This window comes from Gavia stellata, chromosome 26 (assembly GCF_030936135.1).
Source record: "Gavia stellata isolate bGavSte3 chromosome 26, bGavSte3.hap2, whole genome shotgun sequence".
Lineage (NCBI taxonomy): Eukaryota > Metazoa > Chordata > Aves > Gaviiformes > Gaviidae > Gavia > Gavia stellata.
The window spans coordinates 9,634,569-9,654,058 of NC_082619.1; the positions used below are offsets into that span (position 1 = coordinate 9,634,569).

General features: G+C 53.4%; 1 pseudogene; it reads right to left on the reverse strand.

Moving 5' to 3' along the window:
• The window catches only part of LOC132319257 (hydrocephalus-inducing protein homolog), a 121,043-nt pseudogene that overhangs the window by 41,110 nt on the left and 60,443 nt on the right, over window positions 1–19,490 (reverse strand).

Sequence of the window (19,490 nt, forward strand, 5' to 3'; positions counted from 1 at the left end):
GTGACTGTCCTGCCGTGCCCAGGAAGGGGTCTGGTGGCTGTTTTGTCTGCTGGTACCAGCAGCAGGATTAGCCTAGATCAGCCCTTCCAGGGTTAGCTATCCCCTGCGAGCATGCCAGCTGCTCTGCACCAGGGTGTTGCAGCCTGCAAACACACCCATGAAAGGGGGAAGACGAGGGGAAACAGGCAGATTTCCCCCCATGCGCCGAGAGGAAGCTGCACTGCAGTGCCCTGATGCTCTCTGTGCCAGCTCCTCATTGGCATTTCAAAGCCCCTCTCAGAAGAGTGCGCTGCAGGGGAAACTGAGGCACGGTGGTATGGGGCTTGCAGAAAGCTCCATGTGCAGATAGACCTCATCTCGGGCTCCCTGCGCTGGGCTAGTTACCACACTGCCCTGCCACACCTCCTGGGGGTGACACCCGCCAATCTCACCTCTTCCACGGGTGAAAACCTGACTCGCACATTGCATCGCTCTCCCGGAGCCAGGGTTCCAGCCGAGGGCAACACCTTGAAGACACGGGGCTTGGTCTTCCGCTCCTGGAACAGCTTCCGACGCACCCTCACCGGCAAATGCTTGTCCCCCTGAGCGCAAAAAACCAATTGTGTGAGGTCTCCTCGGTCTGCGAGGACAGACCCTCGGGTCCTGCAGTGCTCTGAGATACTGCCACGGTCCTGAGAGCACCCGCATCCAAACCAGCCGCAGCCACCACTGGTCTACAGCTGGAGGGAAGACATATAGGCAGGGCAGGCAGATGGGGAGGCACTGTCCTCGGAGGAGGAATGGGGGAAGATGGCAGAGAAGTGAAGCATCAGCTAGTGAACAGGTCCAGGTACAAACCAGATTTGCTCGGTACTCTCTAAAGCTTCCTCACACGAGCTGTAGCCCAAGTGCTCAGGCAGCCACAGGGGCAGAAAAGGCAAGAGAGGCAATGAAAACTCAACCAAGAAGTTAGGCGCTACACGTCATCTGCGCTTTACCTTCTTAACAGGCTCAATCACAGTGATGAACCATTTACAGGGGACCTGGAGCTGGTTGTGGAGCTGCACAGTTTCTTCCCGGCACTGCCCACACTGGACAGCGGAGAACTCCAGCCTGTCCCTGGAGAGGCAGAGGGACGGCACAGTCACGTAGGCACGGAGGCGGACATGAAACGTGGGGCCTTCTGCTACCTAGCAAAGGACAGAGCATCCAGCTGAGAGCCTGAGTGACATCTACTGCTGTCCCCAACCTGCTGCCTGCCCCAAAAGGTGGTGCGGGCAGAGGGAGGTGAGGGACCATGAGGTACCTTGATGGGCAGGAGCACGTCCACCTCTCCCAGGGGCAGGTTGGCACTTTGTGGGTCAAAGCGCACTTCAAACGTCTCAGTCTCGCAGTAGGGCAGGTGCTTCACACGGTCCAGGTCCACGCTGAAACCTTGAACAGAGGAAAATAAAACAGCTGAGACACTCAAGCGACATGAAATGTGTCACAAGCACGTTAAGGCCATACGGGTGTCCTGGCTGGCAGCTCTGTGAAGAAGAGGGCTCTTTGCCTCTCCGGAGAAGCCTGCCACTCTTTCTCCCTTGTCACCTGTCAAGGAGAAAGGCTTTTCACAGCCACAAGCCAAGGTCCGCATGGTAAAAAGGAAACATTAGCTGAGGAACACTGGTAATTCCTTATCAGGCATCCCAGGGAAGGATGCGCAGACCTCTGCAAAGGAGAACTTCCAACTACGATTCCCCTGTGCTGTGGTGCTCCCTGGGAAACAACTTAGAGGAGACACCTGACCAGCCCTCAGGCACAGTGAGTCACCATTTGATTGCACTGCAGCCTTACCTCAAGGCCTGTTTCGGAAGCCTATTTTGATACACCAGAGGACCTCACAGGCTGTTTTCTCAATAAAGGCTGAACAGAAGTGCTGTGACATTATGAACTCTAAACCAAAGCACTTCCAAACCACCAAGGGGCCATCTGTTTGCAACGCAAACCTACTGACTGCGCAAAAACTCAGATGATGCTCACGGTAGCCAAGAGCAGAACATGCTGAGAGGTGACCACAGTGATCAGCACATCCAGCCCCTGCAATCATGTGTTAGGGCAGCCACAGGCAGGCCACGTCTCTGGGCACTGCTGGCCAGGAGAACTGAGGCTCCAAAGCACCAAGCAGGGGGTACTAAGCAGGACAAAGCTATACAAACAAGCACTCAAAAAACGTCCCCATGTCCAGTGGCTTAAGCCAATCTGTCGGAGACAGCTCCTTCAAGCCCACGTGAAGTCTCCCCAGCACTGGTTACCTGTGTCACACAGGACCCGTCCATCGGTGCGAAAGGTCACGGGGAACTGCCCGGTGTTGGTGATCTTCACAACACGCGTGTGGATGTTCCCGAGAATGATGTAGCCAAAGTCCAGGACATACTCGGGCAGCTCAGCTCTGGAACGAGAAGTAAGAAGAGCCCTTAAACCACAGCCTGGCAACGTTTCCAAGTGGATGGAAGATGCCAATGAAATGGATATTTCTGTATTCACTGCTGTAAAAACTCAACTCTAGCCAGTGAAACCCAAGCCTGACCACCTGGTAATAAGTCTTTGGTAAGTCATGGGGAGTCTAGGTCCTAGCTTTTGTCAGCTACCAGTGGGACCTTAACAAAAAATTAGGTTGCACTGCTCTGCAACCAGATCTGTCCCCAGAGGAGCACCGGTAAACACAGTAACCAACACCTCCAAGATTCCTGGGAAGGTCCTTTGCCAGAGCAATCCCACTCAGGAAACCACCTAAACAATCTGTTTTGCAGAGCCTCTTCTTCCTGAACTGGAGCCTACAGTGCCCGTCCCTCCTCATGAAGGAACAAAAGGAAGGACCAAGTTACCTAGGTGAGCCCTGCAGTCCCACCAGCACCCAAGCCACCCGATTTAGGGCTTCTCAAGGGGTTGTCAACCTGTGCCGTTCCCTGCTCTTTTTGTTTAGTGGGATCTGTTAGTTGGAACAAAGATGCCAGCTTTGAGTTGCCTCTTTCGGAGCTGGTCAGCAGGGATGGTGTCTGGGCTGTCTGGATGGGCTTGGTGGTCGGCACTGGACCCCCTCAGCTCTAAGAACAGAACCCATCATCTGTGGGGAGCTGAGCATCCCCAAAGCTCGGGGTGGCACTATAGAGGTGAGGACACTCAGCTGCTCACAGGGAACATGTAAATCCATCAGGATCACACCCTTTCTGAAGTCCCCAGCTATTCCCAGCTCTGCAAACACAAAGAGCTCTCTCTCAGGAGCAGGGGTGTGCCGCTGGGTGTTACCCTCGCGGTGCCAGGAGATAGGGTACGGGAGTCCCCACTAACTTGAGAAGCCTCCGACGAGCACGCTGGTCAAAGACAGTGTCCTGCGGGGAACCAGAGGCAAGAGCTTTTTGCTGCTCCAGGGCGTGTTTCTCTACCAGCAGCTGCTCCATCTGCATCTGCAGCCAAATGTCAAACTGAGGAAAGCAAAGACAGTGGCTGGTTAGCAAAGGTCCTTCCCAAGGGAGAGGCTTGTCTCTGAAAGAGGATCCCACCCTGCTTTTGTTGAAGGGGGTGATGGGGTCCTCCTGTCTCCCTGCTCAGTGTCTCTGACACCTCCCGCTCTCCTAGCCAGGACCTTATCTGGGGGGAAATGAACTCCAGCATCTTCGCCTGTCCGGTCACTGTTATAAAAGCTGATCTGGCCAGACAAACGACAGACAAGCCAGGAACCTTCCAGCGCTCCAAGTATTTGCCTGCCCCCAGCCACTGCCAAAGCAGCTTGGACAAAAGCTCTCTCCAAAAGGGAACCACAACGAAGCTGGTGCCTCCTGGAGACGAACACTGACAGCGCGGTCCCAGGGTGCAGTCAGGCTGCTGCTATGAAGCTCTGTAAACCTGGCAGGGCTTGGGGTGTGAGCCACAAACACCCCAGCGATGACCTGCATCTCCATTCACAAAGTACCATAAATTCAATCACGTCAGCATGGTCTTCAGGATCTCCCCCTGGGGTAGTCTGGAAGCTGGTGCATCTACAGGAGGGACAGCTACCAGAGGTGGGCAGCCCCCGGGGCAACGCTGAGCTGACGCCTGATCATGGCCAGATGCGGGCAGGGAGGTCCCAAGTGCCAGCAGGGCCCCAGGAAGCCTGCTGCAGGGTGCAAGGGGCCCAAGTGACACGGCGGGAGGGTGGCACGTGACAAATGGGGCAGCAGCCGTTCTCACCACGGTGCCCGAGTCGTCCGTGGGTGGCTCCACGGCTGCAGCCTCCACCAGAACAGCTGCTTCATCTCTCTGGCCATCCTTTTTCATCTTCTCTTTCACCTCCCTGAGGATCCTCTCATACTTTTCGTTTCCTGAAGGAAGAAAACATCCACAAATAGAAGGGTGAGCGCAGCACCATTCTCACTTAAGCTGGGAAGTCCCACTCCCCCGATGCTGGGCTCTCCCAGAAACAAACTCCTCGAGCAACCTATGGAAAATGGATGCTGCGACTCCCCTCTGAATCCTGATGTTCACTCCCACCCATCTTCCTCCCCACATAGGAGCATCTCATCCCCCGCAATGTGATGCAAAGCCAACCCTGCCAAAATCCCTGCCAGCCTGACAGCTTTCCCAAGCTTTTCTGTCTAGGCATCATCTTTCCAGGCCACCAACAGATACGCTGGCAAGCTCTGCAGGATGGTTCCCGGGGCAAAGCCCACATGGGCTTGTCTGCTAGTGACTTGGGAAGCAACCAGAGGGTTGAGTGTCGGTCTGACAGCCCTGAAACCTCCAGGCTTGCTGGAGATGGGTGGGAGCTGCCCTATGGCCATATGACATGGGGGAAAAAGCCACGGACCTTCCTGGGGAGCAGACAGGCAGTGCTCACCTTCGATGTTCCTGGGCAAGTCCAAGGAGATCCTGGGAAAATTCCCCTCTCCTTTCAGGGAGATTTCCTTTGGTTTTAAGTGACCCACTTGGATCTCAAAAGTCTTAAAGAAGATTCCAGGCACTCCCGGCAGGTAATAGACTTTCAACACGTGCTGCTTGCCAGGTCCAAGGTAACCCTGCAGGGTGTGGGAGAAGAGGGAGGGAATGCAAAACAGAGAGGGTTTGGTGGAGGGATGCCTCAGACGATAGACACGCTGAGAGGAGAAGGCAGGTTCTCAAAGAGAAAAAAGCATCAGACAACATCGCCTTCTAGCTCTCTTCTATCCAAAAGCTCAAGTCTCCTACACCAGGATGCACTGTATCCTTCAGAGGGCTCGTAGGGATGCATTCCCACAGCACAGACTGCCCTGCGCTCAGCAGGAGCACAGCTCTTCTGCTAACGATGTTCACTCTCTGCTAGCCAGAGCCAGACTGAAGAAATAAAAGCTCTTTTACCAGCCACTGTGGAAGAGGAGTGAAGTGCCTGCACTCTCAGCAGAGCCAGCAGCTCCTCTCACAGCACGTCAGTGGTTTCCAGGCTGGTGCCGAAGGGCCTCACCCCTTATTAACGACCCCAACCAAACATCTCCTGCCTGTGCGGTTACACCGAGGGTGCACGAGCCTATCTGGACTCACGATGACCTGCAAACATATATCTCTGGAAACGCAGGAGCAGAGACTAGGATGAGATCTAGGGAAGAAGGTGTTGCCAGGAAGGTCACCTCCTCTCCAGACTTCCAGGGGGACTGTCCAATCCCCGGGCTGGGCTCACGCCAGCCAGGTTGAGAGCAAACTCAAGCAGATGGCAACACAGCTCTGGATGACAGGACACAGCCGCAGCTTTCCTCGGCTCGCCCTCCGCACGTGGGGCTGGACCCTCGGCTCCCCGCTCCCCTCCATGCTGCAGGGACGAGCTACAGAGCGGGACGGATCCTGCCACTTGGGCCCCCGAGCCCTTACTCCAGTGCACAACACAGCTGCAGCGAAAGCGAGCCCTGTCAAGCTGCCAGGGCCGACAACGCCGTTACAGCAACAACTGCGCGGGTCCGAGCAGAGCTGTGTGTTGGGAAGCTCGCAGGAAGAGGGCATCAGCATGTTATCCCTTGTAGGAGACAGGCATGAGGGAAAGTGAAAGCCATTTGGCTTCCTCTTCCCATCGCAAAAAGCGTCCAAGATAGGAACACTGCTTCAGCTCAAAGACATCCATGCAGGACTGAGAAGCTGGGATGGTGAGATGCTGCAAACTCCTCTCCTTGCTATTCCAGCCCTGCTCCTCCCTGGCCCCCTCACTGCCCCACAAAGCTGCTGCAGAGCAGCAAAGCTGGAGGAGCGAGGGACTGGTACAGGGGCTGTTACAATTTCTGGACAAAGAGCGTCATGCCCAAGCCAGAGAGTATTGAAGTCTCACCTGGTCAGTGCTGGCAGGGGGCAGGCAGGGTTTGTTACAGGCAGGGACAAGGACTAAGTCCTCTCCGATCACACAACCTGGGTACGGTGACCCTCGGGAGAGCCTGCACCGGCCAGCGCCAGCGCCAGCACAAGCAGAGAGCTCAGCAGCTGGGGTCCGGAGAGCTACCAAAGCACTCGTGCCTCCCGCCCGTGGCTGCTGAATGACAGCAGAGCCACCCGCCAGCAAAGGCCATTCAAGGCAGTCTATTAGGACCGCGCTTGCCTGACCTTCTCTGCCCCCCAGCAGCAACTGCTTACAGCCCTCTCTCTCCTGGCTGCTTTTACGGGGTTCTTCATGGCTTTTTTCCCTTTTTTCCCTATAACCCTCTCCTAGGCAGCCTGACAAAGGGCCAGGGTTAATCGCTTGCGCTACCTCCGTACTCACCGTGCTGGGCACGACCAGGGGCACGCCGGGCAGAGGGCTGTCGGCAGCGGCCGCGCTGGGGCTGAGCACCGCGTAGGTGAATCCCACCTTGCCGCTGTTCTGCAGGGTGACCTCTGCTTCGATGACTTTGTTAAACAGCTGAAGAGAGGACAGAGGAGCGGGAAGTTACAGACACAGGCCTGATGCTGGGAATCTCCTTCCTCTTTCATTGGCTTGAAAGGAAACGAACCCAGCGCAGCAGCAGGGACTGCAGAGGACATATGGGCACTTGACTCTCCCGGGTTAACCCGGGGAACCCACAGCCACAGGGCACCTCTTAGCCCTACACAGGAACAGATATTTATGGCAGCACGCAGAGGTGCAATGACAACCATGTAAAGAGCAGTAACAAAGACACCAGGGGATACAAGCCCTCTGCGCTTTAAGGTGTCATCGAACAGCTAGCTGAAACAAAGACAGAGGCATTTCAGAGGAAAAGGCACCTGCATACAAGTACTTGCAAGCAAAATACCAGCAAAAAGGGAGACAGACAGTGCAACACATGCAGGGCCAAGAGCTGGAAATATCTATGGGGTTTTTAAATGAAAAGAAGTAAAGTGGGGATTCTTCTGGGAAACTCTCTCCAGCTACAGTGACGGGAAGCCCAAGTTAACTTCCTCCCTGGTTTATTTTGTTGATTAATTGAGAGCACTGAAAAAGAGCATCTCCTTGCACCTCAGGCTTTAGGAGTGGACCAGTGGCTCAATGTCATGGGGCATGTCCCTCTGGAGATCACCACCGGGATCCTGCCTGCCCCAGGAATTCCCAACTTTGGGGGGGGGGGGGGGGGGGGGGTGGATGGAGATGGCCGTTAAAAACCACCTTGGATGCAGGATGTATCGCTCAAAGGTTGTACTTCCAAGCCATACAGCTGACAAAGTAGCTGGGAAGGGGAGAGAGCCCTAGACCTAGGTGGGCAGCAACCCGCCGGCGATGGTTTCAAAGACCTCTGCCAAGAGAAGTGCGCGGTACCTGCAGCCCGCAGTCGATCTCCGTAACATCTAGGAGATAGTCGATGAGTGAAGCCTCCCCACTCAGCGAAATCTTGTAAGTCGGGCCGCCCTCCACCTTGCACAGCGCAGTGATGCTGGCGACGATGTTTGCATGGCCAAAGAAGGTGAACGTAACCCGCTGGCTCTCGCCCGGCTGCAGCACACCGTACAGCGGCAGGATGTCAAAAACCTGGAGGGAGGGGAGGAGAGATCAAGATGTCAAGCATCCAGATGGATGCAGAAGAGCCATGGTTTGAAGCAAAGGACAGATATGACTGGAGGGGCCTGTTCCTCAAACACAGGCAAAATCATCCTAATCTCACCCTACATCCATTACACTTTCTAGTGGAGAAACCATGGGAAAAATCTCCCATACTCATTAAGTAATACATTAATTAATACATTACATCAAAGTAATTTGGGAGGTCTCCTCACTCTCTCTCTGATTTGCATGCTGCTCTCTCTCAGGATGCTACAGCAAAATCTACTGCAAAATTTTCCTGTCAACCACTTGGTTAGGAACAGCAGGATGAATAATGCCCTCCATAGGTGCCGCACAGGTTACGTCCTTGGCCAACCCTACGACACGTCCCGCATGGCCTCTCCAATGACCGGTTGCTTCAGCAGTGCTGTGCGATATGCTTGGAGGGGTGTGAGGCCACTCCGTGAGCCGCACCGAGGGCCACCAGTGGGAGTGGGGGCTACATAAGCACATCAGATTCCCACTTACCTCCTCCACTCCCAAGGTGAGGGGCTCCGCCTCCACGAACGGCGTCAACTTCTTGACCCTCACCAGGCTCCGAGTCTCCACAGCACCTTCCAGCTCCGCAGTAGAGGATGGTAGCAACTGGAAAACAAGCACCATGGGCTGCAGAAAGCAGCTGCCTGGTCTGGGTGAGACCACTCTGCTGCAGGATCCACCACCTCACCAAGCCAGCAGCAGCTGAGATGGGACCTGGGCACAAATCAAGCAGGGGTATGCCCGTGCCATCAGTTGAGCATGGGTCCAAGCCCACCCACAGATGAGACATGGGCTCCATCTGCACTTCCTACACGCAAGCTTGCACGAGGAAGCTGCGTGCGCCCAGCACTGAGTCCTGGCAGAGACCTCAAGGGTATTTTGCACCCTCGTGCCAGCCTGGCTTTGCTCACTCCCACCCAAGGAACACACCCAGAACCCCATGCCTGGACAGGTTTGGTATTCTGAGACAAAAAGAGGAACACAGCTGCAAGTGAGATGTATTAAGAACAGGAAAATAAGGACTTAGAAAGTGCTCAGCACAACTATCCCGTTTCAGATGGCGCTTAGGTTTCATCTCATGCACTCATCGGTGCTGGAGAGCTGAGGATCTCTGCTCGGGCGTTCTTCTCCAACGGCACCTTCCTGAAGAAGGCAGCTGAGATGGCTTTCTGTCTTGCAGCAGCTGAGAGCTGGTATTTAACCTCAAAGGCATCACCTCTCAAAAGGAACCTCATCCCTGGGCTTCTGACCCCTATTTATAACAAAGGGCTTTGTGACTGCTCTTGAAATTTAATACCCCCTCACTCACTAACGTGAAGAACTGCTTTGTGCTGTGGCCTTGACTTCAGCAGAATCTGCAAGAGTATTTACAGGACATCCTTAGACCTAATCAGAGGCTACATCTCCCCAGCAGTTAAAGCACTGGGGAGAGAAGAGTCTACTCTCATTTCATTGCTCTTTCGGTTGTCTCCGCGTTTTCAAGCTTAGCAAAGCTTTGCCAAGCGTATATTCCCAAAGATGCTAACCCGCATCTTGCCTAGGCCTGTGGTCTCCCACCTCCCCAGGGAGGTTATACGGAGCTTGCGTACAGTGACACAAGCAGAAGACGAAACTGCAATCCAGAAGCATCCTTTGAATCCAGAAGAATCCTTTGAAGTAATTTTGGATCCTACTTAGACAGGTCCACTTGTATTTCCCTGGTTTATTTGCGCATACATGGCAACAAAGCAGGGAATAAAGATGATTTCATATGTCTAGCCAAAAACATTCAGCCACGCTATTCTTTACGTCTACAGGGCATCATTTCTCCTGATTCAGAAAAAATGTGCAGAGTTATAGCATTAAAACTGCTGATATTTGGATGGAAGCAGGTGCAAGCCCCCTCCGTGAACTTAATGTCAACGCTGGCACTTTCAGAACCTCTCAAGCTCTCTTACATCCTTTTTCTATTGCCCCAGGAGCAGCCTTCATCCCACACGATGCACAACAAGGTGCCAGCTCCCACTAGTACCAAGGTCAAGCTCCAAAGCAGCGAGGTTCACCAGGAAGGTCAGCAGATCAAAGGCGACTTTGTCTGCAAAGCCTTGTTTTATAAAAATCGTCTCTATGGCTGTCACTGCAACACTGGCTCTTGGGGGAAGCCAGAAGCGTGAAAATGGGTGGCTCCAGCTGGGCTTGAGAAGGTGCTACACGGAGATCAGTACTTGGCATGGCTTGATATGGAAAGGAAACTGGAAGCCTTCACATCACGATGCAGATAAAAGCCTCATTTGGTGTTGTAAAAAAACCCAAACCAAACAAAACCCAAAAAAATCCCAAACCCAACGGAAGTCAGCAGAATCTGAGTGGGCTTCTCCAAGGAAGAGAAGGTGCAGAAGAAAATCTACCTTTGCTCCCAGGGAGTCATCTGCAGCTGCTGGCTCTTGGGCAGGATCCCCCGCTGCTGCCAGGACTTCGGCCGGCTCCTCCGCACCCCCGACCCTGGAGCTGCTCTCTGCAGACGCTGAGCGCTCCGACAGGGCTCCCTCCTTCTTTGCTGGTGGGGGTCTGATGAAAAATTTAGGTGCTGGAGGGCTGAACCTGGAAAAGAACATAACTTTGGTCACGGACCTGCAGTGGGAAGGAGGGGAGCCTGCACCAGCGGTCCCTTGGCAGAATGCGGCCCCTGGAGTGGCACTGGTGGGGTGAGCTCAGCAATGGGTCTGACCCAGCAGCTCCGAAACCAGGATGGAGCAGGACAACGCTTGGGGCTGCCCAGGGATGATGCTGCTGTAGTGGCTGTGCAGGCAACTAGCAACAGGCTGCAAGGAGAAATGGAAGAGGACAGAGGAGAATAGCTTATAGGGAGGTAAAAAGCGCAGCAGGAAAGGAAAAGGGACAGAAACTGTACAAAAAAACGTGAGACCGAGATGCAAAGGGGCAGATCCGGACAGTGATGAGCCAGTACAGACCCAGCAGTGCCCTCCAGAAAGCACCCACTGCCGTGGACCATCCTTCCTCACCCAGAGGGCCAAAGCAAGAACTACTACACCTCTACTACACCTTCATCCTGAGTATTTCCCCTGACAATTACCCGCAACCGTAGGTCACTCCGAGCAAGCAGTAATGCTGGTGGCTTTCTCAAAGCGCGATGGGGCAGGAGCAGGGGTGGAGCCCGCAGCCTGCTGTGCCCTGACCGGACAGAGCCCAGCACCGCTCGGGGCACCCACGGAGCCCAGCGTGGGACACCCTCGCACGCGCACGGCAACACGGAAAGACACGTCCAACAATTCCCGGCAGAGACTCGCAATTAAACAGCCCCTTGATCCCTGATGAGCGCCAGAGCAGCAGCGATTAGTACTTTGGGAAAGAAAGCTTTGGTCGTTTTTAATCAATATACAGCAAACGTGGATGACAAGATACAGCTCCCTGCCATGCCGCAGGTATTCCCCGGCTGCAGAACAAGGGCTCCAACAGCACCTCGCGCTAAAAGGGCAGCAGCTCTGCTGAAAGAGGGTTATAACCAACATGGCAGTTACCAACGGCGCGGTTACCTCCCCGGCAGTTTCTAAACGCAAACCGGTTGAGGACCAATTTGGCAAATGATTCAGCAAAGCAGTTCAACGGCTCGTTTCACAAACGGAGCTGAGGTTATAGGTTGACCAACATCTCTCAGGAAAAGGTATATGGTTTTTAACTTTTTCAAACGTTCCCAGGTGACTCAGATTACATTCCCTGCAGAGTAACTCTGCTCCTATTTCTAATGCCACACACTCGAACCATGCCCGCCTGTCACCGTGCCTATTTGCAAGTGTTCCCCATAGGCAAACAAGGCAGATTTTTTTCACAGCAACCTGGGTGCTTGCACCTCGAATGCTGTGTTCAGTTTTGGGCCCCTCACTCCAAGAAGGACACTGAGGTGCTGGAGCGTGTCCAGAGAAGGGCGATGAAGCTGGAGAGGGGTCTGGAGCACAAGTCTGATGAGGAGCGGTTGAGGGAACTGGGGTTATTCAGCCTGGAGAAGAGGAGGCTGAGGGGAGACCTCATCGCTCTCTACAACTACCTGAAAGGGGGTTGTGGGGAGGGGGGTGTTGGTCTCTTCTCCGAAGTGACAAGTGACTGGACAAGAGGAAATGGCCTCAAGTTGCGCCAGGGGAGGTTCAGGCTGGATATTAGGAAAAATGTCTTTCCTGAGAGAGTGGTGAAGCACTGGAACAGGCTGCCCAGGGAGGTGGTGGAGTCACCATCCCTGGAGGTGTTCAAGGAACATGTGGACGCGGCACTGCGGGACATGGTTTAGTGGGCATGGTGGGGTTGGGTTGGTGGTTGGACTTGATGATCTTACACTCTTTTCCAACCTTAATGATTCTGTGATTCATTCCCAGCTGGGAATTTGGTGCCTCTAATGACATTGCTCCCAAATAAATATTTGTCCTTAGCTTTGTAGCTTATTATTTCATTTCTGGATGAGCGGCTCTGCTCTTCACAAGCCCCAAGAGGTCTCACCTGACTTATGCTTCCTGCAACCACATGCAAGAACAAGGCTTGACCCAGGCAAGCTTCCCCAAGCAGGGACCGATGAGCAGCGGTGCCGTCACCCCTCCCCAACCCTCCCTCCGCCTGCTGCTGGGAACCCCATGGGGGACCCCAAAGACAACCTCAGCACTGTCTGCGTGGAAGGACAAACTGGGACTGGAGGGGACAAAGGCATTCGCTTGCCCCTGCAGAGCATCACCCATCTCCAGGCCCACCTGCATAACCTTCGCTCCTCTCAGCTGAGGCACCTTAATACATTTCACACTAGGCAACCAAACCAATCCACACCTCCAGCAGCCACTAAGTTGGGCATCTACGTAAGGATGAAATAAATTCAGCTCAGCTATGACAACAGTGCCTCTGGGCAACACTACTTCCCCTGGCTGATAAAGGAGATGCCTGCAGCATAGGGGTACAAATATCCAGGGCCAGGAGCACTCGGAAGCCCTCCACCTATGCACCGGTCCATGAATCAGTTCAGCACATGAGCCTGGCCATCACCACGGCGGCTGTCCCAAAACTGCTAGCTGCGATCCATCCTAGCCAGGAAATGAAACTGCGGCTCTTAGAGTGCTTGTGATAAATACTGCGGGTTAATAACAACTCCTGAGGAGAGAGAAACCCCTGAGATGGAAAATCCATAATCGTTTATTAAATTACCTTTAGTTTTATAGAATGGCTTGAGGCAACTTCACGGAACCACGGTGCCTAGACAACAACAGTATTTTTCACTCTAAAGGAGAAGCCCTCTGGGACCCAGTGCTGGGAGATGATGTGATTAGCGAGTCCTGCTGTGCAGAAGCACAGAGAACCACAAGGGACTTTTTCCAGTGGGGGAAAGTCAAAATGCATAACAAGAAACGTAATGTGAAAAGGGAGGGAGCGAGGAACCCAAGGTGTCAACAGAAAGCTGCCTTATTTCTGATCTCTGAGACAAGAAATCGTCTTGGCACTGAAGGAAAGAGAGATGTCTCAGAAAAGGAGAAGGAGGGGGAAGATAAGAAGCTCAGCATCAGCTCAGGCTTTAGGCAGCTCTTCCTCTTCCTCCACAGCACCTTCTGGCCAAGGTTGTGAATGCAGGGAGGAAGGCAAGGAGCAGAGAGTAACTCCTCCACCTGCAGAGAGGACCCATCCCAAACCAGAGAGGCCAAAGGGCCATGCAATTGCCTCCACCAGTACTGTGGAGCTGAAGCAAGGAGCCTCCCGACATAAGCAGGTCAGCCTGGAGCTGGAGGGGCCGAAAGCAAGGTGTTAACCCCTCTGGGTCTCTCTCATCCAACCTGGCCACCCCTCAGACGAGACAAAATGCATCCAGGAATTAACAGTGGGCATTTAATGGCAGCACGGGTGGATTGACACCAGGCAGAGAGGAGTCCTTCCTGCTAGGGCCAGGACAAGCTTGTGCCACCCATCGTCCCCAACCTCTGAGACATTAGAAAAAAATAAATCTCACCCTGTCTCTTGGTTTCTGAGCCTGCTAGGGACACAGCTTCACACCGCTTCCCACACCCGCCTCCCAAAATAGAGGAGCTAGAAATCACACCGCTTCTGCAAACTCCATGTGAAGATTCACGCGGGACGATGTGACCCTGCCGACCCAGGCTGCGCGAGAACCATCGACATCAGGAGCGTCACCCCGAACCTGCAGCGCTGCAAGGGGAGCACCCGAGCTCCCCGCAGCCCCTGTCAGCACCGAGGACACGGGCCAGAAGCCACCACCCCTTCGCATTAAACAGTGCTGAGGCTGCTTCCCTAGTGCATGGCACCCACATGTACCCTCACATCCTTGCCTGGCCTTCCAAGGACCACCCGCTGGTGCACCCATCAGGCACAGCCATGGCAGGGGGTACAAACAAGCCTCTCAACAAAGCAGAGCTCTTTTCAGGTTATCACAGGGCAAGGCACCGCAGACCGCATGCCCGTGAGGCATCTACACAGGCTTACAGACCCCTACAACGCACTTTCATTTCTCCCTGGGGCCATCAGATGCATATTAAAAAGGCACTTTGGACCAAGCCACAGACAGCTCAAGGGTGTTTGCAACTGAAAGCAAAATAACGGAACACCGGAGCAAACCGAAACCCTTCCCAGTGCACCACGTGGGAACACTGGGCTTGAGCTGGGCCACCTGGCCAGCAGCTGAGGAAGCTGGTGGGGATGGTTTGCCCTCATCAATAGCAAATATTAAACTGCATTTCATTCAAATGGCCCCGACAACTATTTCTTTGCTAGGATAAATTCCTCTGCTGAGCTAAGGCTTGGGTATTTCCTGAACCATCCACTGAAATTCAGACCAGGCAGTGGAGAGAGAGAGAAGAGAAGCACCATCACTGCAGTGAGATCCGACACCTCCAATTTCTGTCTCGCACACGCTGGAAATGATTAAGCTGGATTCGGCGTTCATCTGAATGCAGCGAGCGGTCCTGGGGATTTCCCCCTGTGACCGAGTATTAATTAACTCAAAGTTAATAAGCAGTTTTAAGAGCCACTTACTTGAGTCAAAAAAAATGTCAGTTTTTGAGAGATGAGGGAGAATTTTGATTTCTTCTTTGAAAATAGAAATTGTGTAGGAATGGATGCAGGGATGTTACTACTGAAGAGAAGTATCACATTCCTGGGGCAGCAACCAAAACGCTCCAGCACCTTCCAAGCAGGAGCCACAGGATTTGATTTTGGGGTGCGCCGAGAGTCCTCGGCTCCTGCTGAAGCCCACTGACCTCAACTGTACCATCACTTTTGATCAAAAGAGTCAGAGGAGGAGCTGAGGCCCCTCAAGCTCTTCTGACGTGGTTTGTACCTCTCTCAGAGTATTCCCACGGGATGTGCCTGGTCTGGTTTTGCAGGGTGCAGGCGCTAAAGCTCCTCAGCCACCTTGGTCCAGCCTAAGCTGAGTCAGGGCCAGCCACCAGCACTGCAGGCACAGTGGGTCTTGCTGGAGATCACCCTTCGGCAGCAGTACTTGCCTCTTGGCAAGTTATAGCCCTGGAAGAAGTCTCCACTGACTTCACCGGAGTTATTCTGACTTGCTCTCATTTTACAGATGGCAAAACACTACCCATTAAGTCCTCTCCTTCCTCATGCTTTGCACATCAGCCAGGTGATTTAGAAGCATCAGGTGAGGCGGTAGGAAGCTCCGGCTTCTCGATCAGACAGAAAAACGCTTCTTAATCAGACTCCGGCCAAAGGTCCCTCTGAACAAATCAGTAGCTCTAACGATAAAGATGATTTGTCATCTTTGTTCAAAATTAAACGAGCCCCAACAGCTGTAATTTGGAGATGCTATTTAAAGTAATCAGCACCAATTACAATCTTACCAGCTACTTCAAAAATTGGCTCTGCAAACAGACAACTGTGTTGACCCCCGTAACTGAGAGCAAAGGAGGAGAGATGTGCTCCAGCTCTCTTTGTGGCAGGGATCTGGACATTCACCTTCATAGGGTCAAGCCTGAGAGCTTGGCAAACCAAGAAGGGTATGGCTGCAATGGTTAAAAATACTAGGAAGCGGGGGGGAGCCAAAGAACTGGTTGAGAATAACCAGTTGAGAGCAGCAGGCTGGTTCGGGGAGCGTTAGGCAAGCAGAAGGCTCCCAGCCATGGGAAGAGAGAGATTCCTGATCTAGCCTCTCCTTAGGGGAAACGCTGCAGGAGACCAAAGCTGGATCTCAACAAGTTTGTGAAAGGGATGAACAGGAGAGAGCCTGAGGTCACAGGGAGCAGGCTGGGTGGGCTTGGCAGGCCAGCTTCACCCTACAAGAAGTCAAAAAGAAGCTCAAGTTTGAGCTGAGGCATCCTGGGGGTTGAGGACCAGTGTGTCCCTGGGCTCTTCTGCCCACCAGCTAGCATCCCTGTCCCTCCAGGGTGCCAAGAGCAGAGCGTGGAAAAGGAGGGAGATGAAAAGATGGAGCACATCCTGAAGTCCTCACCGAGGGGGAAACATCCCTGCTCGTCTCGACCACTTCTGCGGAACCCCAGAAGGTGTCTCCACCGGCCCGCACTGATGCGGGCTGCCCGGCACGTCCCGGGCGGGCAGCAATGCCACAGCCCAGCGCGCCCTCCCAGTGGGACTCCACAGCAGGTCACCGCAGTGAAAAGCGGGAGAAGGTAAAGCAGCAACGATAACGAAGGCAGAATGAAAAACAAACCAAGAAAAGCTCCAGTTTAATAGACTTCCTAGGGTCGCATCCCAAAATCAATCAGACACACACTGAAGCTCCACCTCGCTGAGTATGCTGGCACCGCCATCCATCCCCTGTCCAGAAGGAACAGGGCTTGTCACACCAGCAGAAATCACAGATTTAAGGCTGAGCGTGGCTTTCACCCTGATTTATAGGGTTGGTGTAAAAGGCTAGTTAACATGGCTGCTGAGTTATTAATTAAAGGTCACTCACAGAGTACAACAGAATTACCCCCTGCTTTACCCAGAGCAAGGCAGATGTACTGCCAGGAAACGTGCTCACAGTCCAACGGCCCCACTGAGCTCCTGGGGACGGGGCGAGGGACGACCGGACAGGGTTGGCCTGGTCCAGGCGACACCGGGGACAGCTGAGGACAAGTGTGGGGTGACGGAAGCAAGCGGGCGAGGGAGGGGGGACAGTTCCCACTGAAGACGAAGCAAGCAAAGCAAGCTCACAGTTGGAAAGGTTTCCTGCAGAGGAGAAAGATGACTCTTCCGAGGGCAGAGCGGCTGAAAAGGCGGCATTGACTGAGTCAGGCGCTCTCGAAAACGCATGGCATGCCAGCTGGCCCAGAAGGACCCTTGGGGTGCCCGACCCCCCAGGGACCCCTGCCTCCCTCCACTACACAAAGCAGACGGTGGGGAATAAATCAATCCTTCTCACACCAGCCCACACCACTAACTCTGCGGTGGGCACCTCACTGGGCTGCCCTGCTCTTCACGGAGCCCCATGAAATCTCCCTGTGAGCTGAAGTCCTCCCCAAGCTGCTCTGCTGTAGAGAGCTAAAGGGTTCCCCTCTCTTCGCCCCTGCCTGCCTCCCTCTCCGAGTCAGGAAATGTAGATCTACGGCGATACCTCCCCAACATCCCAAAGTCCTCACCAGGGCTGTTTGAATACAGGGGCCATACTCTCGTAACCCAATTGCTACTTGTTTGTTGAGTGGGCAAAGACAATCCATCTGCTTCCGCGAGCAGCACGGCAATCTGTCAGAGTTCACGGATCATCTGGACAATGGTCTTAGTCAAATGGTTTAGTTTTAGATAGTCCTGCGAGGAGCAGGGAGTTGGACTCAATAAACCTTATAGGTCCTTTCCAACTTGAGATATTCTATGATTCTATGAACCAACGCTCCTCTGCAGCTACAAGGGCAGTAGGAATGGCAGTTCTTCACACCGCGGCTATTTTCAGGGATGAATCACAGAATCACAGAATCACAAAGGTTGGAAAAGACCTGTAAGATCATCAAGTCCAACCTGGGGGAAAAAAAAAAAAAAAAAAAACCACAAAAAAAAAAACCCCACAAAAACCCACCATACAACAACAACAAGCCACAACACACCCAACACCACACAGCACCATGTCCATCAAGCTACATCCCACAATGCCACATCTACACGCTCCTTGAATTTCTCCAGGGAGGGTGACTCTACCACCTCCCTGGGCAGCCTATTCCAATGTTTCACTAAACATTCACTAAACATGAAGAGACGGGCCAGCTGATGACAGATGATTTTTTTTTTTTAACAGGGTCATTTAACAGAGTCTATGGCAGCATGGAGTGGCTCCTCACCTACAGCACATGGAGCTGGCGGCTGTGGCCAAAGAAACCATTGGGGACCAAAACGCTGGCTTTGGCCACCTGACTTTGAGAGGAACAGCAAGCATTACTTCTGCTCCACGCTGGGACAATCTCCGGCCTCCTCAGTGATAGAAGAGGAAACCACAGCACCGGCACACGCCGGATAGATCCCACACTTTCTGAAAAAGAAATGCCTGATGATGTCTTGGGAAACGATATCCCTCACTGGTACTCTCCTCGTCTGCCTTAAACCAGCCAGTAAGCACCAAGGGATCTGAAACCCACCCAAAACCCATGCTGTCCACCCACCATCCCGGTATCAGCCTCTCGAGGGGAAAGAGAGAAGGAAGAGCATTAGCTTCACTGTCCAGCCTCACACACGACAAAATCCCTGTTCTCTGGAAGGGTTTTTGCTGCAAATCCCTGTCTCGGCAGCAGCCAGCTCCGGGCTGAAGACGGGACCGGCAGGGAGCTGAGCTCTCCATCACCTGTGTGCTAGGAAGCGCCTTGGACTAGAAGGAATCAGCACAAAAATCCCCAGGGCAGATTTATACCCAAAAACATGTGAAGATTTGACACGTGGATTCAAATCTGGCCTGAGCTCCTACTCCTAAGAGTTTAAAGGTTTCTCAGCTCCCCTGTAAAGACAGGGATGTACCAAAGAGCACAGCAATACTAGAAACGACACTCTTGGGCAGAGCAATGCCAGCGGGTTCAGACAGATTTTCCCTTAAGGAACACTGTTTGATGCACAGCTTGCGTGATGTAGGAAAAGTGTGATGGGTTAGAAACAGCTGGAAAGATTAAGAGAAATGAAGTCTGGAAAATTATGTCACCTTACTCATCATCACCAGATGCAGTGACAGCAGCTCAGCAAATAAACAGGTGCAAATAGCCTATCCTGCCACCCAGGATTCGGTTCCCGAACCGATGCTGTCGCTCTGCCTCAGCCAGGCTACGACAGCAAGCTGTTCCCACAAACCAAACAAAAAAAATCCCCCCCAAAATCAACATTTTGTTGCATAAACAGTAAAGCTCTGCAGAGACGGGGTCTTGAGCAGCAGCCCAGCGGCAATTAAAGCATGAGCCATCCAGGCAGCACAGGCGTAACGGCGTTTATAGGGAGAGGGACGTTGTTTGCAGTGCAAACGTACCTCGGGTTCCCACTGCATGTCTTGGGTAATGAAGACGTTCAGAAAGCAAAGAGAGAAGTCGGCTGCTCCCCAGGTTCCCTAGCT